Source organism: Pantherophis guttatus, chromosome 6, assembly GCF_059756535.1.
Source record: "Pantherophis guttatus breed Tessera chromosome 6, ASM5975653v1, whole genome shotgun sequence".
NCBI lineage: Eukaryota > Metazoa > Chordata > Lepidosauria > Squamata > Colubridae > Pantherophis > Pantherophis guttatus.
Window position 1 is genome coordinate 60,747,449 of NC_142068.1, and position 27,849 is coordinate 60,775,297.

Here is a 27,849-nt window from a genome sequence, read left to right on the forward strand (position 1 = left end):
TTTTGGGATGGAGAGTTCAGCTTAAATTAAGATCCAGTCTTGAATAAATGTGGTATTAAAATATCTAGCATATGTGGATATATAATTCTTGTATTTATTTCTGTATAATAATGGTATGTCTATTTGTCAATGTGACACCCACACCCTTGCACATATAATAGGTTTGCTTTTAGGTGAATAAATATGGTATGAAAGAAGAATCTTTGTTGATTATTGGAAGAGAGTTGAGTAATCATTTGGCTCACCAGAAAAACAAATCTGAATTATTTGCACAGTTCTTCTACGCTTTACCTAAGCCCTCTCTGGGCCTGACATGTGTAGCTACAGTTGTATTGTAAAAACAGTATTTAATACAAATGGTAGGGCATGGACAAGCAAGAGAAGAGAAAATTATCTCCTAGTGATGTTTTTTAAAGACAGAGAAGTACTTCTAGCCTTTCTTGAAAGAGAAAATGCAAATTTGGTGTTACAGTGATGTTTGCATGGCATATGATCATTGCCTTCTTCTGACAATTCCTCCCTCCCTCTTTGGTTTGCTGTAGTTAAAGCAGGTAAAAGGAGCAAAAATCTTTGTTTCCTGCTTTGGGAAAATTTAAAATGGAGGTGGAAAACAAGATAGAAAATCTACTGAAAATGATGCGTAAACAGTTCAAACTTAGGAAAATGGAACAATTAGAAATTTATGACCCAGCATCAATTAATGAAAATTAACCAGTAGGTAAAGACGTTTGCAATAAATACAGTTCAGGGCATAACTGTATGTTATACAGAAAAGCAGGTAAGACTTTTTGACAAAGGAGAAACAGCATCAGGGTAGGTGGTAACTGAATCATAAAAATAGTGGAGTAGATGCTTGATGCTGGGATGAAAAATTTGCAAGCCTAAAGCAAGAAATTATAGAAGACAGTAGGGAAGGATATTATAAAGGGAAAAAAAGTAAAAGAGAAGTATCAAATGGGGAGAGAGGGAGAAAAACATATTTGACTGTATCCCTATTTATTTCTAGTTTCATACTCACGTGCCATGCAATCCCCAACAGATTGTCCTTGAGGAAATGCAGTTTTCCACAACTGTGGCTGAATTCTTCCTGGGTTTGTAGCTTCTCCATTCAAAAATGCCCGCTGTTTTTATTTCCTTCAAAGTGTCTAATGCATAAACGGATGCCTTGGGGAAGAGAGAAATAGCAGGGTTCCATATACTTTCACTGGCCAAGTTTTCACCATTTCTTTTAAGTATATATTTATTTTTTATTTTATTTTTATTTTATTTCGAATTTATATACCGCACCTTCTCCTGAGAGACTCAGGCCGGTGTACAGCCAGATAAAAACATACAATACAAACATTAAAAACAATTAAAAAGATATATATTAATTTGGCCCCAATTTAAAATAACAAACCAATTAAAAATATTTTAAAAATATATTAAACCAGCCCGGCTTGCTGAAAAAAGAAAGTTTTAAGGGCACGGCGGAAGGCACCGAGGTCTTGGATTCTCCTTATCTCTGGGGGCAGCTGATTCCAGAGGGTAGGTGCCCCCACAGAGAAGGCCCTCCCCCTGGGGGTCACCAGCCTACATTGTTGGCTGATGGCACCCCGAGGAGGCCCTCTCTGTGGGAGCGCACAGGTCGGTGGGAGGTCATCGGTAGCAGCAGGCGGTCTCGAAGATAACTAGGTTATCTTCGCCATGGAGCGCTTTAAAGATGGTAACCAACACCTTGAAGCGCACCTGGAAGACCACTGGGAGCCAGTGCAGCTCACGCAGGAGCGGTGTTATGTGGGAGCGCCAGGCGGCTCCCGTGATTACCCGCGCAGCCGCATTCTGGACCAGTTGGAGCCTCCGGGTGCTCCTCAAGGGGAGCCCCATGTAGAGAGTATTGCAGTAGTCCAGGCGCGAGATGACGAGATATATCAAGCAACAGCTAACATACTTATCTTGGTTACTGAATTAACCTTTTTCTAGGTATGCACAACATAAAGTAACCAAATGGGCTATATTTCCAGAACGCCCAAAGCCACAATAAGATCAACAATGGTTAAAACTAGCCAAGTTTCACAACTTGTACAAATATAGAAGATTGGTGTTTTAATGACTTTGTTTAAGCATGTTGAATATGATGATTTTTTGAAGTGTGCATTTTTGTAAATGCTCACAACTGAGTCATGAAAAGAAGACAGTCAAAACCAAGGAAGATAGGTAAAATATATTGCCTACTGTATTCTTTCAAGCTTTCACAAAACATCCAGATGAGCTAGCTGCTGGTAGAAGTAGTTTTTAGGGAAAGGAAGAAGAAAGAAAGAAAAATCTTTCTGGTTCTTCTAGAAAACATCAGCCCCAAATGATAATTGATATTTAAATGAGAGATAAATGAGAGTTAGCCTGCAATACTGCATTCTAACCACTGTGCCACAAAGGAGACACGGTGGTGCAGTGGTTAGAATGCAGTATTTTTGTAGGCTAATTCTAATTCTGCCGACTGCCAGCAGTTTGATCCTGACCGGCTCAAGGTTGACTCAGACTTCCATCCTTCCAAGGTCGGTAAAATGAGGACTCAGATTGTGGGGAGCAATATGCTGACATTTGTAAACCTCAGAGAGTTGGGTAAAACACTGGGAAGTGGTATATAAGTCTAAGTACTATTGCTATTATGGTTGCTATAATACACGGGTGTCTTATAACCAAACATTCAATAAATTGCCTGATTATAAAACTCTATATGGATTTTTAACTAATTTAATTTGGGACATAAACATAACATAACAACATAAAAATAAATTGCATATTGTGCATCACATTACAGGCATGGAGCATAGCCTCTTCACAAAAGCACTAAGTACAATTCTTAACTTTTCCAATTATCCAATCCCCAATAAGCCCCTGATTTCATCTCACGAAGAAGAATACTGTATTTAATATTCCCAGGTAAGCCCAATCAGAGATAGCTGGCTTTTCATTTTTAAATATAGCTTTCACAAATACCTATCAACAACTGGTGTGTTTCCAGGTATGATACATGGTGTTAGTATACAATCTGGACTGCTGATATTGCAAGAAAACCAGAAAAGAACAGCAGCCCTTTGTGCTCACCTGCAGCTTTATTCCATTCATTAATAATTGCTACAGAGACAAGGGAAATGTTTCATACACCAACTCTGGAATTATATTGCCTATGTGGATACTGTAGAGCTTTTGTTTGATCAATATTGTCAGGTGTTTTCTATAACACAAAGCATGAAGGATGATAGCCTTGATCTCTCAAACATATGCTAACATGAGTCATTTACCTGAGGAAATAAGCCCCTGGGAGTCAATACATATGTAATTGGGAAGCAATATTAAACATGTTCACACAAGCAATACCATCATAATAACATCTGTCCTGTTAATACAATCACTGCTACCAGTTACAGGCCGAAGTACATAATCCAATGTTCTCTTTACATTTGGATTCCAAAAGAGGGGCAAACTCAAAAATATCTAGAGGTTACCACGTTGCTTACAGAGTAATCAGATGCATTACCATGCGGGACCGTGTATGCTTTGGCAGTATCCAAGACGTTCAAATGTAATTTCTCTCAGAGTGGCTCAAACACTACTTTCAACACATCTATTAAAAGCAGAACCCTTAGACTTAACTTATTTATATACAGTTTTTTGCTGGATTTCTATCTATAACTTGGAGATGCTATAGCATAGTCCTCTATGAAGACTTTAACTTCTACTTTTTAAATAATAGGTGATAGAAATATAATTCCCGCCCCACCTATCTCAGCTACAGTCCAGTAGAGTTGATAGCGTATTGATTGGAGAGACATTTTATTTGAATAACATAGAAATCTTTTTTTAGCAATTAAAAATAGGGGAATCTTTTTCATAAGAATTCTGAATCACAGTATTTCTACCGTGCTTAATTATTATTGTTTTATATAATAATGACAACAGTATCATATCCATCATAAAAAGCATATAACATACTGTAGATATAAACATAAACATGTTTAAAACATCTTTTAAAATTATTTGAAATCAGCATGGCTTTCCTTGTCTTCACTCCCATGGCCCTCCTATACCTGCATGCATCTCATGCATGCACAAACTTTAATGCACCTTTTTTTGTCCCATTTCGTTTTGAATGGTCCTTCTGAATGTTTCAAGGGCAGATTTATGATTCCTGAAATATGAATTTCTGACTGAGTGGGGAGGGACAAGGCACTTTTTAAAATGTTATTGTGTTGTGTTGCGTTGCGTTGCGTTGCATTGCGTTGTGTTCTACTCTACTCTACTCTACTCTACTCCTATTCTATTCTATTCTATTCTATTCTATTCTATTCTATTCTATTCTATTCTATTCTATTCTATTCTATTCTAATGAGCTGAAGTGGCACAGCGGTTAGAGTGCAGTACTTCAGGCTACTTTTGCTGCCTGCCGGCTGCCTGCAATTTGGCAGTTGTTGGGGGTGATATACTAACTCGGCAAACTGCTTAGAGAGGGCTGTAAAGCACTGTAAAACGGTATATAAGTCTAAGTGCTACTGCTACTGCTACTGCTACTGCTACTGCTACTGCTACTGCTACTGCTACTGCTACTGCTACTGCTACTTCTATTCTATTCTATTCTATTCTATTCTATTCTATTCTATTCTATTCTATTCTATTCTATTGAAAAACACGTTTTTATAAGTTCGGATTCTACCGTTGCTGAACTCATTTTGAAAAACTTACCACTGATAGCAAACCAACTAAGATGCAGGTTGATGGGTGGTGCCTCGCTCCTGAAAGTGGTGATCAGGCCATACTGGATTAACTGATTAGATCCAGCAAAGTCAAAGTAGCTTCTGTGGCAAATAGACCAATGCATATCACACACAATGTTGCTATGCAAATGCTTCTACTTTGTTCTTGGATTGTATCAGCATGAGATGTTCCAAATAAACCCAATAATAAATAAAATGTGTGATTAGGAAGAAACACCCATGGTGATATCCAAGGGGAAACACTACATAATTATTGAGAAATCTTTATAACTCATTCAGATTGAAGTTGTCAGATACAACTAAGATTGATATCCTTCAGTGTCAAAAAGAATTCTCCCTTTTTCCAAGCGCTTTATTTAATACTATTAAACAGCATTACTCTTTTTCTTTGTACTGGGTTTTCACATGCAATTATATTTAACTATGTTTTTAGTATTTGTCATTGTTGCTTATTTTACTGCTTTTATTATTCTATTGCTGAAAATATTACTATATTGTATTATAGGACAAAGTTACACTGCTTTGGTCCAAGACCATAAATTTAATAGTTATATCACTCATTCTATTTTAGAACCTGGTTTGCATATAATTGTAATTCCTCTTCCTTAGCATTTGCACATTACAGATTTTATTGCCCTATGGTGGCAACATTTTATGAGGCTATGTACACTCAAAAAAAAAAAAAAAAAAAAATCAGAAAGCAAGCTTCAGATCACACATGAGCACAGCATTTTTTCTGTTATTCAACAATTCCAAATATGTTGTACAGTTCAAGACACCTGAGATAAAGTTATTGCTGCTTTAAGAAATCCACTCATTAAAATGGATCTTAAAGCAGTGTCAACTTTCATCAGGCTTATGTGAAACCCTGAAAAAAGTCCAGCAAGCAGGAATCATCTAATCTGTGGGAGGACTAAGGCATATCCTAATTGTTTTCTAGACATATGTAACACTAACTGTTTTCTAGACATATGTAAACAGACTAGCACTGATGATGTTACCTAGTTTGGGTAGTGAAAGAAAACAAGCAAACTCATAGAGCACCAAGGACCTCCCATACATAACCCTGCTGTCTTATAGGCAGGGGTGGTACTGACATAATTTACCTACCGGTTTGCCCAGCACTGAAAATGTGAGTGTGTGCATGCACACGGCCTTCCACGCATGCACGCGGCCTTCTGTGCATGCGCTTTGCTCGCACGTGCGGCTTCCACACATGCGCACGGCTTGAAAACATGGCTAATGTACTCCGATGTACTCTGTCATCGGAGTACATTTAGTCATAAATGGAGTCTTCTTCTTCTTCTTGTGCTATATTTGTCATCGGACCTTGGCGATCATGTTGGCGATCCAATTTTTTCAACAGCCACACGAAAAAGTAAAAATGGAGTCTACAGACAGTTAAAAAAGAAGGCAGTAGACTTTCCCAGCTTGCTGCCTCCAGATATTGACTAGGTTGGAAATGCTGGTCTATGGTCTTTTCTAAAATACATTATGTGTTCTGATTTAAACTTATGCTACCACACATAGTGTTCTCCAGAAGAATCAAGGAAAACCCATATTGTTCAGTGGAATCCATTATCCTTCTTTCCAGACTCCTGCTTAAGGAGATGACATTACAGACAATAAATAGAGACAAACTAAAAATGGAACCCACCATTTGCTTTATATCTAGTTAATTACTTCCTTCTGTATGTAAGGGGGAGGTGGGGGGGAAGAGAGCCTTTCTGAAATGCACAGGTGATGAGCATATACCCTGAAGCATGAGATTTGATTACCCTTATCATTATCCAAGCTTGCATAGCAATGAATGCAATTAGCAGCCATAAAATTAGTCAGCTTGCTTATTTTGGATTTTGAGGTGTTTTTTAAAAAACTTATTGAGCAAATGTAATCATGATGATATATTTTTAAAAAACCTACCATTCATGTCAGAAATGTGTGTACTGTAATCCAGAAGACTTCTGAAATACACTTGGTGACCAGCGATTTTAAAAAATTCTGAGCAACAATAGAAAATAAAAACAAAAACGCCTTGTCAATGGCATCTAAATAAATTTAATTTTGATTTGCAGCCTAAACTTCCTTTGTTTGCAAAGTGTGCTAGCAAGTTAAAAGGTGGAACAGGCTGTTCTGTGAGCAGTAGAAATAAGCACTCAACACAGCAGACCCAATTACAATAGAGTGGAATTTAAAGAAAACAAAACTGTAACCAAAATATCTGTGAAAAACATACAACTTTAATTGAATACTATCCTCAGCATTCCTCCAACTTTCTGGGGTACCCTAGTGTTTGAATGTAAAAGATCAGACCAGCATTAGCTACATAGACATACAGTGAGAAATCCATTTTTGTTGCTGTGTCAACTCAAAATGGTGCCAATTAAACAAAGATGAAGCTAACAGTATCAGTTACATGCTGTGTCGTGTGAGTAAATAAGAAATTTAAAAGAATGATCCCCAGTGAGTGCACCTGAGAAGGAAAAGAAGGGAGAGAGAGAATTTCTTCCTGTTGTTCCCTACTGAAAAAAATAATATATAAGTCGTACTGGATTCTTTAAGAAATGTGGTACAAAGAAATGACTTTGGGATACATGAAATTGCTCTCTGATTAAGAAGTTGGGTGGTGTCCATGCTTCTTGTGCCAGTCTTCATTATTTCTATTTTATTTATTCCTCTGCAACCCTCTACAAATTAATCAAGCTGGGCATTAAAAAAATGATTTTTTTTAATTACTGATCTTAGCTCAAGATTATTCCCTAACAACTTGTGATACAAACTTTCAGCCATAATTTCACAAAACCTCCATTACATAATCAGTTTTCTAGATAGAAGCTAAGCAAAGCGAACTACATATCATAAGCTGATTCTCATTTTGTGGTCCTTCACAGCCTTTTAGTAGAGATCAATACATAGGATAAAGGATAAAACATCCAGACACAAACTGAGCAACGTGGTATATGTGGTACAATGCAGGGAACCATGTGCAGATCTGTAATTGGGGAAACAAAACAACCGCTTCATAAACACATGGCACAAGATAGGAGAATAAACACATCAGAACTAGATTCAGCAGTCCATCTGCATTTAAAAGACAAAGGCCACTGTTTTGAAGACAGCAAAGCCCACATTTTGGATAGAGAGGATTGCTGGTTTGAAAGAGGTGTCAAAGAGGCCATCTATGTCAAAACTGAACAGCCCTCTTTTAACAGAGAGGGAGGGATACAACATAATCTATCTCCAGTCTACAATGCTATCCTTTCAACAGTTCCAAGAAGGCTCCACATCGATTTGCATCACTCAGGTGACCCTGAGGATACAGATAAACCTTCAGATGGCCTTAATGATTTGCTAAAAGAATGCAAATGACCAGCTGTCTGCAAGGAGTATAAATCCTTCCATTCCCCACCATCCATTCCAGTCAGAGCTGAAGAAGCTTCTTGGATGAGAAACGAAACATCTTCAAAAAAAACCCTAAAAAGTCCAGTTGTCTCTTGAAAAAGCAGCTTTGGGACATCAATACACAGAGTTTTTACAAACTTAAATAGCAATGGTGTTTTCTCTTAGCCGTGAGTCCCTCTTTTTAATTTTGCTATTGTTGTTTACATATATGGAACTTTTGTACTTTCCTGGGGGCAGTGTGTGCTGGCTGACATCTGGAACATCTGCATTTCACAATATGTCATATGGATAGCCCAGTGATTTTAAGCCAACACACTTATAAGAGTGTCCTATAGTTCTACTCATACTTTTATGTATGTAACATACAGAATAATCTCATCAAGGATATCATAATAGACCTGCTTTTTTTCTAAATATCTAAAACTGTATCAATGCAGCTTTTAAAGGAATAAACTGGTTTAAGGTCTCCCAAATAAATAGAAAAAGCAAACACAGAGAGGGGAAATATGCACAAATATCTGAGAAAGCAGTAAACATGCCGTAATTTCCAAAAGAAATAAAATCCTTGCATGCAGTCCACAAGGAAGGAAAATGTGTTCGAATAGTCATGCTACTTTTTGTTTTGCATAAAAAGGGTTAGTGGATCAATTATCAATTAATATAATAAGCCAGATTGTCCCATTGTCCCCAGTCATAGCTAGGCAAACTAAGGCTACATATGAATTCCTCGGTAAGAAGAACTGCATCTATGATTCCATTAGCAATGGAATGGAGTTGCAAAACTCTATAAACCAGTTGGCATCAATCCCAAAAATATCGTGTAATTGATAGCATATGCAATAGTATCTAAAAGACAGAATGGCAGACATAAAAAGTGAACATTTTTATGGCTCTCCTACTGTTTCACACTTGTTTGTCAAGGTTATCTATATATTCAAGTCATTTTGTGCTGTCATTAAATATGTTTCACTGCTGTAGTGCCTATTGCCTGGCAAAAATAGCTCCAATAGATCTCCTTGTCTTTTACACCAAACTTTAATTTTATGATGCTACAAATGTAGTCACAAATGCTTCCATTTCATGAAATTCATTTTCTCTCTCTACAGTATTGAGCTCTTCACATTTTTAAATGAAAAAAAAAACCCAGTGAAATATCTAATACGTAAAGCTAGAGATAACGTGTATATGGTATCTAACATTACATAATGTCCAAAATGGAGCAGGAGAATAAAAAAAATTCCAATGGCAGATTAACAATATTCTAATATTTTTGAATGCCCGATATAGCAACATACTAGTAAATGAAGGATTAACATCAAACTGAGAATATCTTAATTAAGCTGGTGAAAGGCTGCTGCAGAGTTCAGTTCTATCTAGCATCTAATAATAATTGCATATATCTGTTAAAGTTCATTATAATTAAATAACTGGAAGTAACCACAAAAGTTTAAAACCATACCCAATTAAAAGATCAAAATCGAAACGACAAGGTTGGAAATAATATAAAGTATTTCTTGACCCAAGTTGTTGAAATTCTAATAATCTAATTAGATTACTAGAAAGATTAGATTTCTGTAACAAAGGACTGATTTTGAAAAAGAAAAAGGAAATATTAATAGTTCAAAATATAGCTTTTCAGATTTGGATTAGAATCAAACCATGGAAACACCTTTAACCACAAGGACTAGTCCTGCCTTTAGACCACAGGTGGGCAGCTATGGCCCCTTTAAGACCTATGGAATTCAACTCCCAGAATTCCTGAGCCAGCATGAGTCAGGAATTCTGGGAATTGAACTCCATGGGTCATAAAGAAGCATAGTTGTCCACCTCTGCTTTAGACACAGTGAAGCAAATGTAGCCTAATTGGGGTCTATTGAAAAGGAACCAAACTGTAGCCAGGGGAAAGGTATTTGCTGGATTTTCCAGACCCCCAGTATTTCTGTTTCCCAACCGTTCAGATTCCGGTATAAAATGTTCCTGAGACTGATTTGTTTGGGCATGGATCTTATATCCTGTCTTTCTTTCCTTGTAATTCATCCGACATGTTCAATAGCCAATTAAATCAAACAGGAGTCCATTTGATCAGAAATTGACTAGAACCGTGATGGCGAACCTATGGCACGGGTGCTACAGATGGTACGTGGAGCCATATCGGTAGGCACATGAGCTCAGTCCAGCACGCATGTGTGTGTGGGCCAGCTGATTTTTGGGCCAGGAAACACACTGTTTCTGGCCTCCGGAGGGCCTCGGGGGGGGGGGTGGGGAAGGCTGTTTTCATCCTCCCCAGCTCCTAGAAAGGCTGTGGAGCCTGGGGAGAGTGAAAAACAGGCCTATCGGGCCCACCGGGCCATCACGTGGCAAAAGTGGGGGGAGCACGGGGGGGGAGCACATAGAATTATGGATGTGGCCACGTGTGTGTGTGACCCCACCGTGCTCCTCCCACTTTTGGCACGAAATGGCAAAAAGGTTAGCCATCACTGGACTAGAATTAGCATCACATCAGCTGGAATTGTCTATTTGCTTCCAACAAGCTTCTTTTTCATGCTTTGTCAGTTTCCAAGAGAGCAACTACCTTGAAACAGGCATTCCCTGTCTACAGAACCATTGGGTGTTCAGATGCCATTGCCATGGCAAACTGCAATATGGTTGAAAGCAGATAGACCATCTTGTGCTGGACCAAGGACGTAGTTTTAGCACTTTCATTCAGCAACCACCCTAGGAACTTTTGCTTAGGCGACTTAGAGTACCATTTAATGAGATTTTGCTACCAACAAACATGCCCATTTAGAAAATATGCCTGCTGGGATTATTCTCTTTCTTTTTTTTACTTGTCAGCCTTTGAAAGAATTTGGAGGAAAATCTTAAGCCCAGCAAAATAGGTTCTTCAGAAGCTCTTGAATGGTTAGTTTAAACTTTAAAAAAAAAAAGACTTTGGCAGGAAGAACTTCTTTTCAAAAGACAGGTTTGATTTACTACTCTTTTCCCTTTCAACACCTTTCAGTTTCATTTCTCACTTTCTGATTGCTAAAGGAAAGAAAGCCTTCACGTGTATTAATACTGACGTGTATATATGTCTACGAATGTGTGTGTTGATCTCCAAATTATTGTTGCTTGCCTTCCAATGCTTGCATGCAAAACACACATTCTACAACAGAGATCAGGCCTTTCCCTTCCAAAAGCAGGCAGCCCCCCTCCTCCACAAAGTTTTTCTGATACATAACCTTAGGATCTGGGCAAGACTCCTGTCTTTATACCAAAACACCAAGCTACCTTCTACTAAGTATGTGGCAGAGAAATTTGTAATAGGATAGGTTAGAATGATCCAAGTGGGCTGTTGCCTCAAGTTAAGGGTGAAATACTACTTCCCCTTCTCCCCATTATTATTGCAAAGCCATCTGGAATAGCAACTGAATCTTATGTTTTATGTCTCTCTCCTAGGGGAAATACCTACTAGGGTTTTTGTGTGGGGTGGGGAGGGGGTGTTACTGCTAGCTCATGCAATTTGGGAATCTAACATGCTTCAGTATGTATCCTCATGTTGAATAATAGGGAGATTTTTTGACTGTAGACCATCATAGGGAGTTATAATCTATCAGGAAGGAACTTTTTTTTTACAAATATCTGCCTTCCTTCTTCTCTTTTTTTGAATCCCATAACAAGCAGAATGGAAACAATTATGGCTGTAATTTGCTGAGGTCGGAATGCAGGACGGAAGTTGGAAATGAATTGTCATTGCCAAAGTGACATATTTTGTTCTCAGCTCCCCCTCCTCCCTCTAACCTCAGAAACAAAATCTTGCATCAATATGGACTAAAATGGGGGAAAGCCACAACTTGAAGAAAAGGAAAAAAGAATCACGTCTTGAACTTTGTTCACATAACATCGACAAAAAAAGTCATTGCATCCCGTTTCATATGGTAGCGAGCAGAATATTTTGCAGATAACTTATAGCAGGCTGTTAAAAGTTGGAAATCATCCTTCAACAAATCTTAAATTGAGAAAACGTTCCACATAAGGGATCTTTCAAATAGCATAAAGCATACAAAGATGGTGATTTCCTTGAAGATTTTGTATGTGTATTTCCTCCCTTCCTGCTCATTTTTCTTTTATGGACTCTAGTTAAAATGGATAAACTCCTTGGAGAAATTCATTTTTATTTTATTTTGCCTTTTTCATGTCAATTACAGAACACTTTGTTAAAATGATTACATAATTTTTGCAGAAGCTTGGTACTGCAAGCTGGAGGAGATAAACCCACTTAAATGTGACTAATCTACTCACAAATGCCTGCCCAGAGCACAGTCTCTCAGTTAAACATCATTCACACATTATTTTCCAGGACTATTTCACAACAACAATAACAAAGGAGGATTTCATTTCTTTTTTGGCAGGGGGTGGGGCGGGGGAGGTTAAAGATCAGGGATCATTTGGTCTTAAACATGCATTATACTGAGACCTTGTTTGTGTCTTGTGATAAGGTTACATTGAATAGTGCTGGAACCCTTCAAGGTTACTGTTCCAGAAAATATTTGCAAATAATTTGACATGCTGTCAGCTAACAGCAGTGAACTCATATAATTCAACATACTAATGTGGCTTTTCATGCCTTTAGCAATAAATAAACTTGATAGTCAAAAGTTTCTGTAATGTTTTTTTTAATAGCGATCCCTTTAAAATAAATCTTGATTATTCCTTTTCACTTGGGTTAGGATCTCTTTCTGATGGAACTGTTGTTTCTGACATCACTCCTGAACTATGCTGTCCCAACTGTTCAGAATTATGATGGACCTCCCCAGGACTCCTTACAACCCAGATTCAAAGTCTGATGGCTGCCCCCCAGTCATGGGATTGCATTTTGAGTGAATGGCAACCAAGCCCACATTTACAATTGCAGCATTCTGCAGTCATGGTACCAAAATTTACAATGTTTTCTGCAGAAAGCCAGTGTTTATTTCTTGTTTCTGGTAAAAAACAGCCATTATAGACAATAAATTCACTTAAGGACTGCAGACTTTGCTTGACAACTGAGGCATTCATTTTACGACTGCTTTGTTCATTTTACGACTGCTTTGTTCATTTAACGACTGTTGCAAAAAATCATAAATCAGGCACAAATCATGCCGCTTAATGACTAGTATGATTTACAGCCACAGTTCTGGACTCAACTGTGGTCGTAAGTTGAGGACTATCTGTATTCTTATTTGCATGGAGAAGTGCCAAGGGAAGCTAGCAAACTGTGTGAAGCAACTAGCCTGATGCAGGATCACTCCCTCTTGTCTGGCCGCAGAGCTCTGTGCCTCAATTGCCATTTCTATTTCTCCTAAGGCACAGGTGTCAAACTTGCCACGCGTCACGTGATGTTTCCCCCTTTTGTGGAGCTGGGGTGGGTGTGGCCTGCGTGTGATGAATCTGGCCTGCCGCCAGTTTGACACTCCTTTGACCTAAGGGAACTCCCCAGCGACCAGTTTTCTTTGCTTAACTCAAGTTGGAATAGTCACCTTGTGGAACACACTGCTGACTGACCAGTCGTCAGTCCCTTCTTTATAGGTTTTTCACCACTCCAACGAGGAAGGAAACTTGGAAAAGTGGAAAACTCGGCAACAGGGATGTTTTGTCCTCCATGCTATCATCTTCCTTGGTAAACAACATTATGAAAGTGCTTCTGAAAGAGAGTAAGAAATAATAAGCCAAAATAACTAAAGAAATAAAAGGCATGACTTAGGAAAAATAAAGGAAATAAAATTAAATTTAGTTCTACCAAGATCACCCAGTATATCTCTCCATTCTTTTCAATTCCTGAAAACTATCCTTGCTTTCATCGTGTCTACATAGTTGATCATAATGCTGTGTATTTGAGCTTTTCCCCTTTTTCTTAATGAACATATTTTTAATTCCATTAGATCCAATGTTCTCTCAACCCATTCATTCTCCCACCATATATTTATGTTGCATTTGAGTCTAAATAACTCCCAAGAAATTATTAGCCCTGCACAGGCAATTTTAAAGTCCAGTTCTACCCCTGTTCAGCCGAACTATAATGGAGACTCTGAACCTTGGTTTGCCAAATATTGTGTGTCAGTGAGGACTAAGGTAGTTTCTGCCTCCACAGCTGCTGATTTAAAAAAGGAATAGAAATCTCTCCTGAGGAGAGAGAGCAGGAAACAAAAAAAAAGCAGATGTATCATAAACTGAAAGACTCTGACTCTCATACTTTTCAATTTTTATATTCAGGACATCATATTCTCTTTCTGCCACACCTTCATTCTCTAGTTCTTACCTATTGGCCCATTTTTATTTTAATTTAGGCAGATAATGCCACCATTCTATCCATACTTTCACATACGCTTTCAAGCAATAGCATCCTTCTGTTCTAGAGAAGATTTAAAAATTAATTATGCTAAAACAAAGTTTGCAGTCTTCACTAAAATGTTTTACGCTTACCTATAATTAGCAAATCAAGGATAAACCCATTGAGCAAGTCAAGGACTATAATATTAGGTATTCATTTTCAACCACCTACCTCCTGGAGTCACCAATAAGTGAGCTCTTGTCAAGATCACAAAAAGCCTCTAACAAGATTTTCAAATTTGCAAGCCACAAAGGTAATAACTATGTGCCTGCAGCAATCAATTGTTCAATGCAAATGTCTTAGGTCTGCTGCTTTGTAGCTTGTATTTTGTTCGTACATGAACATTTCTACCCTAGAAACAATTCTGTCCAATTTTATGAAGGCCATTCTCCATGTCCCTTGATTAATCTTGAATTTATCTCTCAATCGGAACTTAGCTACATTTCTCTTGTAGACCTTGTTGACTTAAATGCTGGCCAAAAAACAAAACCCATCGTGGGGTGAGTTGTTGGTTTAACTTAAATTGTTGCATAAGTAGCCCTCCCTAGAAAATCAAATAGATTTGGATTTGTTTTATTGTGGGCTTTTACCCCCAGCTATATACATTATTAGCCCAGATAAAGCTTTACAGAGGTAAGTGAAAAGTCTTGGATGTTGATGTTCAAAAAGATAGATAAAAAGTTAGACTTCCAGGGAAGAAATGATGAACTGAAATTGGTTCTGCCTTTAGCTTTTAGACAAGGGTAACAGAATGTAGAGCCAGTGTAATTCCATTCAGGACAAGGAGAGGAATTTGGATTGCCCACAAGTACTCCATATAGTTGATCCTCTTGAAAAGACTACAAGACAATGGTCTCTAAATCACAGATTTAAAGCACTGGAGACTAGAGAATAGCTATGGTTGGCGCCTTCTAAAAGTCTCTCAATTCATATACAATCTTTCCTAATTGCTTTCAGAAATTGCTTGTTAACTGCTTTTCAGCTATTACACTCTTTGGATCAACAAATTTTACAATGCTGGGTAACTTTAGTGAAAGAAGTTTTAAATACAAGTTTTTAAGTTTAAATTATTATTTTTTTAATTTGGAATAAACAGCAAAAGAGTGATTAGAACTTTAATTTTGGAAAGTTACAAATAGACTTGAAATAAAATTTTGGAATTGTAAGAATCCTTTCTATGGGAAAATGCTTTTGTTTTGAATTTTCTTAAAAAATATGATAGTATATGGCTTTGTCCTTTGACTAAGGACAAAGGGAACCAAAAGGAATTAAAGATTATAGTTCAAGAAGAATACTTTACATTGATTTACTAATACAAAGTGAAGGAAAATATTTCAACATTGGATATATTGAAAGATACTTTTTTAAAAAAATTAAGAATGCCTCTATGGATAGACTATGTTTTAAAGATATTATGAAACAGGAACACATTTTAGCTGACAAGATTGACACTGATCAGAAATTGGATTTAAAAATGTCAGACTACAATAATACTATGGAAAATGATGCTACACTGAACACACAAAACAAACAACTTATATCTTAATAATTAAATGATATACAAATAAAAAGCCAAGAGAGTGACTTGGGTAATTTTCCTATATTGGATTTACAAATGAAGCTTGTTAAAGCTTTGAAGAATTTTATGGGAAAAGACAAAAAAACATTTTAGGATGTTATTTGAATGAACTAAAATCAAGATTGTTAAAAGTAAAAGGAATATAAAACTGGTTTATTTGATCGAAGTTAAAATAAATATGTTGTTATCTTTGGCAACCCTTAATGGACTTTTGTTGATAAGGACTGAAACAACGAGGCTATAAGGATTTGTTTAGATAAGAGATGGGATATGTTTTAAAGAGAAGGTGATAAGTTACTAAAATCATTTATATATTTTCTTTTTCTTTAGTGTATTCTTATTTTTTCTTTCTCTTTAATTTTCTTAATATTTTTCTTTTCCACACTTATTTTTAGCTTGTTTTAGTTTTTACCTTTGTTATTGTAATTTTTAATAAAATTACTAGGAAAAAAGATAAAAAGTTCGGATCTTGTTATCACTTGCTTGTGGGTGCTCCTTTTCTCATACTTAAATATTTTATTGTTATCCCTAATAACCCACATAGAAGGGCATTCACACTGGTGCAATTTGATGTCCTGAACTCAGTTGTAACTACAAATACTGCAGATATGATAATATTTCTTAGCACAATCCACAATGTGTGTGCTGAGACAGCAAGGTACAATCTCAAATTAATGGAATCAATTAGTAAGCTTTCCTACTTATAACAATCAGCAACGGCAAATCATATGCCTCAAGATTAAGGCACTGAAGCATTTTAAAAAGTTGCAAAAAGTTAGTGATAGATAAAGACATTAGAGACTGGTGAATTTGTTCTACTACCAGCTAAGTCCAGGGTTTTTGCTTCCACCAATTAAAACCCTTCACAATATTCCTGCTCTCTGCTGAGTTTGACATAACTGTATTACAGAGGGTTTTTTTTTGCTCTGCACCAAACGCATCTGCTTAGATTATTATCGTTATTGTTGGTTCTTCTCTTTAATTACTGTAAAATTTCACTGACTTTTTTTTGTCTCTGGTTATAAATAAACTTTTACAGACTTTTTAATACTGATCTTTCACCATAGCATTCTAACCACATTTATTTAGCTTCCATTTATTCTGTATCTTTTCTCTTGTTCTTCCACTCAGACTTCTTAAATACTCCAACCTCAGTGTTCAATTTACTTTTATTATTTCTGTATGATATATTATTTGTTATGACATATTCAAGTCTCATTTACGTATACGCAGGCGAGTACGCTAACATATCAAGCTAATTTTTTTCAACAAACATTTATTCCTCAAAACAGGCCTCATACTGCCCACCACTTTTCTACCAGAATTTGCACATTTAAAATGTTTCCATATATTTCTCTCTTTTAATAAATATTTTATTTCTTCTTTAAGATCTCTTTTAAAGGATACATTCATGTAGGCAGATTATTACTACATCAAGATAAAGGAAAAATCTATTGCTCTGTCTTCTCATTTTTACAAGATATAGACATTATATTATATTATTTAATAAAGAACACATATCTCAAATCTACTCTTTGACATCAGGAGCATAAATTTCCTTCCATCTCAATAAATAATACACTTTGTCAAATCACATACTCTTGCTTCTGCTGACACAATTTTTTGCTATGCGCTTCATTAACCATTGCAGGCAGGGTTGGAGCACAAGTCCCTATCTTCTGATTGCTGAGAAACACCCTCAGACTCCATTTTGGTTTGGTCTGGTGATACATTGGAGATGTGCTCCTGTAATGCCTGCCTAGTACTTTCCTTTTTTAGTATAATTTCATTGAAGAAAATTTTAGCAAGATAAAAACAATGTGAATAATAGAGGAAAAAATCCAAAGAAAATATTGAATAAGAAAGAAAACAGGAACAGAAAAGAAAGAAAGAAAGAAAAAGAAAAAACAGAGAAAAGATTATAAAAAGTGATTTCCAATCTTTTTGACAGCAGTTATATATTCATTTATATTTTACCCTCATCTTTAAAGTTGCATCATAATTTCCCATCTAATATAGGTAGTCCTCGACTTACGACCACAATGGATCCCAAAATGTCTGTTGCTTTTTTTGTAAGTTTTTTATTTCTTTCCCTTTAAAACAAAAATTTCATCATTCATTAATCAGTATGTCATCTGAGTAGATTTTTTTTGTGTCATAATAGTTATACCTTACCATCAAATTCTTTATATACATCTATTCTTATTTTGACATTACAACTTTACATATCTCCTAATATAACATTTCTCTTCCTAAATTATTTAATTTTATACTTTTTATCCATATTCATTTTCTAACCAATGATAAAATAACACCCATATATTATAATAATCAGATTCTTCCTTTCCTTTGATTGCTAATGTTAATCTACTCATTTCTGCACAATCTAATATTTCCTTAATCACCTTTTCATCTTTAGGAATTTCTTCAATTTTCTAATTTTGTGCAAATACAATTCTGGTTACATTACAGGCTTCTGCTGATTCTGTTGACAAGAGGGTTTGCATGGCTGTATTTTATGGCTTTTATTGTTTTTACTGTCTTTGACAATTTATGCAAAAGGATTGCAACTCTCACCCTGACTGGGCAATGCTCCCCTGACTACTTTCATGCAGCTGCAATTTCTGCGGCTGCTTGTACAATGCAGCACAATAATTTATGTCCACATTGGTGATGCCATTTTGCTCATTCCTTTCTGGCTGTGGGGGCAGTAAGGGACAATATGATAGTGGCTGTTTTTATCCACAGTGAAATCTCAATTGTGGGATTCCACTCTCTAGTGTCCATGTTTGTCACAGCCATTTCTGCCTATTCTTGGGTGCTGCTGCCCACAAGGTCAGAACTGGATATCCTGATCACTTATCACCAAAACTATCATTCCCCTGCAATACCAATAGAGGAAGAGAAATGCATGAAGCAATAACACTTCCCTTTTGCTTTGTTCTGTAAACCTACCCTCTCCCACCTACCCATCTTCTTTCAAAATAACGATATGTATTCAGAAATACAGTAGCCTGGTTGGTGAAAGAAGGCCTGGGCATATCTCTGTAAAGAGCATCAGGAAAACTCTCTCACACTTCATCCCATACCTCCCCTCAGTAGCTGCCATCTTGTCAGACAACTTGACAAGAAACTAAACCTTTATTCTATGCTACAGTCGATTAAGGAGAATGATTGATGGTGGCTTTTGTTCCCAACAGGTGATGCTTGGTCGAAGGGGAAATGAAGCTAGGCAAAAAAGGCATCATTCCTTTCTCTAACTTGGCACAAATAAATAGGTAAGGACACTGCCACCTTTTCTGTGGCAGAAGAGGGACAGTACAACTTAGGCTAACAGGCTTTTCTGCTAGCTCAAGGAGCAGAGGATATTAATTTAATGTAGCTAGGTAGAAGACCTCTCAGACTAGCTTCTATCAAGATCCCAGCAAGAGTTAATATTTTCATAATGAATCTAGGAAGGCAACTCAATTAAAGGGTAGAGAAGCTGAAATACAGCTAGTGACAAATATACTACAGAGCGAGATTGAATTATCTTTCCAACAGTTTAGTAAAGAAATATACTTTCACAATTCAAGGCTCATTCTCTTAACCTCCATCAGTGCTTTCATAAATTGCCTAATAGATAATGTTGAGATTTATAACATTATTGCTATCATCGTGGAGAACCAAACCCTTCAAACCCCTTGTCTCTAAGGGAAACTCTGATAACTCACCAAGTTCAAGTGAGTTCAAAACCATTCTGCATGCAGCTCTTTATTCATGCAGAAATAAAATGCAATTATTGACTCAAAGGTTAATGTAAGATTGACTGAGTATTGCCTACAAATGGTGTACCTTATTAAAACTTCACTTTACAATGGATTTTACCTCTCTGATTCAGCCAGTAATATTTTGTTCATCAATTCTTTGTTTCTACCACTCTTATTTCAGGAATACAAAGAGGGAGTCACACTGACTATTTAATTGGCCAAATACATCAGTTGAAATGTTAGCTTTTAGAAGCAGCACTGTTGTTGTTTTTTCCTTTTCAATTTATTTACTCTTCAAGGTGGAAAAATAGCAATGTTACTATAGGATTCAATTAAATTTTCTCAGGTTAATGGGTTCTGTGTCAAGAATGAATAATCACAAATGCGTAGGCAATGAATACAATTCTAAAGTTCATTATTTTCACACTATATTCTACTTCAGATTTCTTTTTGGCTCTCAAAGGAAAAACAAAAAGGAAATACTCTTTGTTTTCATTCTTTCATAGAGCAAGTGCTCCTGTCATTCTCTGTATTGCAAATTTCTTAAAATTATATCACTCATTTTTCTTTTAAGTGCCAGAGGCCACTAGGAAGGGAATAAAATCTTTCAGTTGGGTTAATTTTAGTGAGTATATTTAGCTAGTAAATTATTTGCCTTTTGAACTAGAAGAACCAATATACATTTATGTTCCAAGAATGAGTTGTTTTACTTACTTTATGAGTGAAGGCTGCAATAGTAGCTAAGTCAAAGAACATTTAATTAAGTTATATTTGTTTTTTCATGATCTCTTAGCTCCGGATTATAAATCAAGAATCAATGAGTACTTAATTTCCTCTTACAGCATTAAAAGTAATTGCTTCATAAATTCACTTTAGTAATCCAAATATTTGCACAAAGTACTGCACAAAGAAGTTGTTTCACTGATGAGATGCCTAGCCTCTCTCTATTCATTAGCAGAAGATGTGATTGCAAATTACAGGTCCAGCCTGTGTCCTAAAAAAGGTATCATATTTTCACAAATATTGAGCTTTGCTTCATTTTTTATTTTTTAAAAAAGCTTGAGATGATTCTTCTGGATCCCCCCACCCCTTCAGGCCTGGTTCATCTCTGCAAAATGTACTTCTAAGATAGCACTTTCTGTTTTTGTTGCTCTTGGGCACAATTTCAACAGATTCATTTTGTTTTTTGTTTCCTGTGTATATTAACGTGCCCAAGGAGGCTAACAAAATATAGAGAAGAAAAATGCAAAAGAAAACAACCAGAACTAAGAGAATAAAAGAAGGCAGATAAGAATTCATGGGTGAAATGGGAGGGGAATAAGAAATTTAATAACTTAACAGACCAGGTGTCTGTTGAGAGACACAGAGAATGTCCAGCCCTTCAAAATAGGCCAGATCAGGAAACCAACTCCACAACTTGGAATGGAACCATTTATATTTAATGATATAGCGTAGTGACAGAATCTTGAAGGCATGATTTCATTTCCCCCCATTCCCTCCCGCACCCTGTGGCCCAGGGAATTAGGACAGAACCAATCTGAGTTTCGTCCTAAAGATTTATTTGCTTCCTGGATTTAAAGCCTATTTTGTATGTGTTGTAACCATCTATGCAAAGTTTCTCCAGGATCATTTCTGTGGTGCTCTACAAAGTGAGATCATAAGTGAACAGCCTATAAAAAGCTCACAGAGAAGAATACAAGCTAGAATTCCTTACCAAGAGTGCTATACAGCATGGATGTGGAAAAGGTTGCAATCCACGGAAAACTCATATGCCTAAAACACACAGGGTCATAGGTATATTCTCTAGCACAGGGCTGTCAAACTCACGGCCTGCGGGCCAGATGCTTCATGAGCTGGCCACGCCCATGCCCTGTTTAGCGAAGGACGGAAAGTCGTGATACGTCATGTTACACCACCGTGACAATGTGAGTTTGACACCCCTGCTCTAGCACTTTCAAGAATGGCTAAAATCATTTCCGTACCAAACCTTGAAGGACTATTGTTAGTTATTGGCTTGCTTTGTACAACCTTCTAAGCCAGGAGTGGGCAAATGTGGCCCTTTTACAACCTGTGGACTTCAACTCCCAGAATTCCTGAGACAGCCAAGCTGACATATCATGGCAAAAAGTAGTTTGGGGGAGAAGAGGAAAAACATTACTTTAAAACTAGAACAGCTAAGGACAGCTTAAGCCTTCAGTTATAATTTAGGGATGAGACAAAGGGAATATAGGAAAAAGTGATTAAAGGGGGTGTTTATACTGTGGCCTGGGCAAGTAGAGGAAAGCATGAATTATCAAAAGCTAGCTGTATCTTGTGTGGATGAGTTCTGAAAGTCAGAACAATTACATTTTTTTCCAAAAATTGAGAGTCATATCGGCTGTTGGGGTTTATCAGTAACAGGCAAAACGGGATGAACAGATATTATTAGCCCAAAAATTCATCTTATTAAGTTTTCAGTGAAGTGCAGAATCTAGGCACATCAAAAGAAACCCAGCGGAATGAAGAAAAATTCTGGAAATGGGAAGTAGGCAAAATGTCATGAAAAATGGTATTTGAAGGTAACGTATTTTAGAATTCAAAATATTTGTATACCATATTTTCTACATGAATCCAAATAAGGCTCTTGCTCAATACTCTTTCTAATTTGCAGTAGCCTGTCTGTGTAACACGTTTCCTTTGGTGACTTTTTTTTGATACGGAGTTCAAGTGTATGCTCCATGAGGTAAGCACACCCAAGTGTATATAATGAAAAGAATATGCAGACTTTTTAAACATTTGCCTTACTTTGCATCAAAATATATTTGCTACGTGTTAATAAATGCACATGAAGCAGGGGTGAAATGCTACTGGTTTGGGCTGGTTCGCCCAAACCGGTAGTAAAAAAAAAAGTTCTGATGATCACGCATCACTCAGCTGATTGTTGGAACTTTTTTTTTTACTTTTAAAAGCATTTTTAACTACCAGTTCCAGAGAACCGGTAGTTAAAAATGCTTTAAAAAGTTTTTTAAAAAAGCAGGAAATCCAAAAGCGCGCATTTGGTGTCGGAAGTGCATGCGCACGCAACGTGCGTCCAGTGCAGACTGTGCATGTGCGCACACAGCGTGCATCTTGTGCACATCACGCATGCACGGGCAGCGAACCGGTGGCGATCGGCGGAGGATTTCACCACTGACATGAAGCTACAATAAATTACACTGAATATGCTGAAGTCTGCTAGTCTGTTATACAGGGTATTTTGTAGACCTGAATCAGAGATGGCAAAGAAAAAGGATATATTATTGTTTTTCTCTGTAATCTTTGGCATTTGTTCACAAAGAATAAACTTTAGCTAGATCTATTAATCCTCTCTAACATGAAACTCTTAATGTACATTGCATGGTTAAATACAGGTAATCTTCGACTTACGACTAAACTGAGCCCAAAATTTCCGTTGCTAAGTGAGACAGTTTTTAAGTGAGTTTTGCCCCATTTTACGACCTTTCTTGCCACCGCTGTTAAGTGAATCTCTGCAGTTGTTAAGTTACTAACACTGTTTTAAGTGAATCTGGCTTCCCCATTTACTTTGCGGATGGGAAGGTCACAAAAGGTGATCACGTGACCCCCAGGACATTATAACTGTCATAAATATGAACTAGGGCCAAGTATCTGAATTTTGATCACATGACCATGGGGACGCTGCAACAATCATAAGTGTGAAAAATGGCATAAATCATTTTTTTCAGTGCCATTGTAACTTCGAACAGTCACTAAATGAATGGTTGTAAGTCGAGGACTACCTGTAATGTAGTCATAAACAATTCCACAATTTTTTTTTAGAGTTCTTAATCACCTGAAGTTACACTCTGCACTGGGTGCTAGGAAAGTTCTTTCGATATCCATTAATTTTTCTACATACTAAAACTGTTCATTCCAGTTTGTGGATATCATCAAGTTCATGTAACTTGAGACCAATTCAGTTTGGATTTTTTACTTTCAGAACACCGAAAATAATTATATCAATTGATTTAAAAACACTTGCTGAATTTTGTAGTTTTAAAAAAAGAAATAGTTCTGCTTGATAATGATGGGAAATTTTTTACTTTCATTATGTCAGGTTTTTTTTAAAAAAATCTTTAATTACAGAGAACACTGCAATAGTATCACAGTTTTACAACTGTAGTGGCTCACCGAAAGATGCCTTATAATCTGTAAAATATATGGGTCTAAATTTAAATTGGAAAATGAAGCATTTGTTGACCGATATGTCTGTACTTTAATCAACAACTAAGTATAAAACACTGCCAATACTATTTCATCCATGATATCATTTTGTAGGATGCTGCTGATAATTTTGAAAAACTGAAAAGCATTAATTCTTACTTCTCCAGCTTTCTGGTATGTGCACATGTGTTCATTCATTCACACTATTCATTTTAATAGCCAACAATGCGCAGTCAATAAAAACCTTGATTTCTTCTGGGATGAATGCTTGCATCCAAGATTAATTTGCTTTCTCTCCTCTCCAGCTTTTTCTCCTTTCCAGCTGGACTTTCAAGCGGCCTGCGAAGCAATCCTTACAAAGAACAATGTTTGTTTCTAAGTCTTTGTACGCTGCCTTTATGAGGCCAATTCAACAAAAGTGCTTTAAGAAATCCAGCTTTCATACACCCTCCCACACTTTTTCAGGAAATCTGGCATTTTGGCAGTACATGCAAACAGCTTCATGCTCCTCATTGTATATGAATATTTTACAAAGTTCAACATGCATCATACAGTGGGATTTCGATAGAGCTGGAGACTCATCTAGCCATTTAGATTTAAATGAGATCATCGTTCACTTCTGCTTCAGATTTTTAGGCTGTGACATACCAAAGATTTTTTTCTCCATCATTCTTCTTTAAAATGAATTGGAAAAATAGTTTTATGATCCTAAGACAATATTTATGTCATGTCTTGTTTCAATAAAGACAAATCTCCAATCCACCCCTTAGCATGAGTGACCCTTCCCTGCCTGTTTCCAATCTGACTAGCAGCTCTAGAAGCTAATTAACAGGCTCAGGATGGAGCCCCCCCCCCCCCGTTCCATCAAACAATCCCCTGCAAGAAGAACCCAGGAGTCACAGAGAGTTTGGAGAAATAACCCAAGTACTGGAGCACTGAAAGACAGCTCTAATCACAGGAAAGCAGGCAATGACTAAGTTAGGAGAAAGTTCCTGTCCTATTTAAGCGAGGCTTCTAGAGGCTTCTTTCTGAATTGTTCTCTTTCTAAGTAGCGTTCTTATAGTTCCTGCACTGGCCTTCAAACTAAAGTGAAATTATTAAAAATTCTTGGCAACATTTCATTGTTGGGTATGCACTGCTTTGCTCTGAGTACTGCATAATTTAGGGGATTATTGCTCTGTTTTGATCCCAGAAGCTTTGTTCATTGTCGCTGTCTTGAATGACTAGTATTAGGACATTTATTTGTTTTGCATTATGTGAACATAGGTTACTACGAAAATTGTGCTGTCAATGGGCAAGGAATGAGTCCGGGTGAATAATAATAGGCAACAAAAGTGGATGCAATTACGGAAATTCATTTTTATTACTATCGAGGACAACATCTTCAGAAAAATATAAGGTGCATAACTAACATACAATATATTTTCTAAAATCACACTCTGCATAGAAAACATAGGGATGCCTAAATAAGTAAACAAGAGGAGATCTTTAAAAGTCTAGATGTATTGTTTCTACTTAATCCATAGAAAAAGTACAAAAAAGTTGAACGATTAAACAGATGCTAAAAACACAAACATTCACCATGTACAATAAAGCAAAATAAACACTAGAAAGGAAATGAGAAAGATTTGCAGACTTGAGGTGATAACAAATCATGCAGTATAGTAAGTAAAGTAAATTCCTTTAAAATATTCACTGATTCATGAAAGCTAAAATCTGTTACCTCTCCCATCTCTGAATTGATGTTATAAATTACATTCTTCTTTCTTTATTCTCTGAGCATGTTTGATTCCTTATTAATGGAAAGTCTCAAGGCAGTTGACATATTACAAATGTAAGAAAACAGACAAAATATATTAAGAAACAGCAATAGCCATCTATGATCTCTCCGAGCTATAGCCAGAGTTACAGAATTAGAAACAATCACTAGACAGCAGTAATAAAAGAGACCTTAAGTCACAAAACTCTTTGCTACCATCTTATGGTATTTGGGTTTTTACAATTCATGCATGGTAGCTTATACGGTATATATTGTAGAAATGCTGTGGTCAAATTACAGAGAAAGAGACTTGTTTTCTTGGGCAGTTGTGTTCCTTTTTAGATTGAACTCCTGGCATGATCAGCTTTATTTTTAAGTGTTAAATTCAGACAAATATTTTGGATATTCCAAAAAGACTTCAAAATGATTAGTTATTGAATTTGGTATCATTATATTTTATTCCAAGAGGCGGCTACGTGCTCTTCTAGTAGATTGTTAAGCAATCCCAAGAGATAGAGAGGAGGAACAACAGTGCTTATAAGACACCCCAATCATCAAATGTTCCATTTCCAGAACTTCTTGTTATTTGATTTTGGGAGAATGCCTGTCCTACAAATGGTAAGGGGAGCCAGATATTAAATTTTGACAAGGAATACTGTTTATTGTATTTATCAACTAATATACAATCTATTCTTTTCTATATTTATCTACTTGCCTACTGTCAGTCAGAATTTGTATTTTTTTGCCTCTATACTGCCATTCATCACTTTGACTGCTATTTTGGTACAAAAATCATCCTCTTTTCTCCATCTTGCTCTGCTACCTCTCTTGAGTGTTTTCCTTCAATAAATTTCTGTTTCTTAAAAATTAAAGACTAACATAAGTGAACTTTTGCTTTTCCTCATTCATTTTAATCTCTTTTAGGCAAATGTGAGGAAAGCAGAAGGAAAAGGTTTATATATAATTAACACACTAGATTTATATAAGAGTTTAAGAGTTTATTGGATTTCTGTACCGCCCTTCTCCCAGGGGTCTCAGGGCGGTGTACAGCCACATTAAAACACATGAATTTATAAAATTTAAAACCAATTAAAACAAATATATACAATTTGGCCCTCAATTAAAACACACATACACCCACTTAAAATTCATATTAGGCCAGTCCGGCTTGCTGAAATAGGAAGGTCTTTAGGGCATGGCGAAAAGTACGCAGGTCGGGGCTAAGACGAAGCTCTAGGGGCAGCTCATTCCAAAGGGCTGGTGCCCCCACAGAGAAGGCTCTCCATCTGGGTGTCGCCAGTCAGCATTGTTTGGCCGACGGCACCCTGAGGAGCCCCTCTCTATGGGAGCGTATTGGCCGGTGGGAGGTTGTTGATGGCAGAAGGCGGTCTTGTATGTATCCCGGTCCTAAGCCATGGAGCGCTTTAAAGGTGGTGACCAACACCTTGAATCACACTTGGAAGACCAACGGGAGCCAGTGCAGCTCACACAGGAGGGGTGTTACATGGGCGCGCCGAGTCGCACCCATAACCACCCACGTGGTTGCAGCTGACTATACCGGGATGCCAGAAGCCACAGCCACTCAGTCTTGGAGGGGTTGAGTTTGAGCCTGTTCTCCCCATCCAGATCCGCACGGCCTCCAGGCACCGGGACATCACATCAAGGGCATCATTGGGGTGGTTCGGAGTGGAGATGTACAGCTGAGTGCCGTCAGCGTACCAATGGAATCTCACTCCGAAACCACGGATGATCTCGTCCAGCGGCTTCACATAAATGTTGAACAGAAGAGGCGAGAGGACAGACCCTTGCGGCACCCCACACACAAGGCGCCTCGAGGTCGACCTCTGCCCCCCTGCCAACACAAACTGCATGCGGTCAGAGAGGAAGGAGGAGAACCACCGCAACACGGTGCCCCCCACCCCTAACCCCTCCAATCATTGCAGCATGATACCATGGGTGATGGTATCAAAAGCCACTGAGAGATCTAATAGGACCAGGACAGAGGAACAACCCCTGTCCCGAGCCCTCCAGAGATCATCAACCAATGCAACCAATGC

The 27,849-nt window shown here is 37.2% G+C and overlaps 1 long non-coding RNA gene across 2 annotated transcripts in view; it reads right to left on the bottom strand.

The window, feature by feature from the left end:
* The window catches only part of LOC117676715 (uncharacterized), a 189,457-nt gene that overhangs the window by 80,661 nt on the left and 80,947 nt on the right, over positions 1–27,849 (bottom strand). The window contains exons 1-3 of one of the 2 annotated variants that reach the window (XR_015728337.1): positions 17,684–17,818; positions 13,655–13,818; positions 1,019–1,164 (exon numbers count right to left, since the gene is read on the bottom strand). This is a non-coding gene — a long non-coding RNA (uncharacterized LOC117676715). Of the gene's footprint in view, positions 1–1,018; positions 1,165–13,654; positions 13,819–17,683; positions 17,819–27,849 lie in introns of those variants that run through there. The other variant, XR_009620377.2, reaches the window with a different exon arrangement.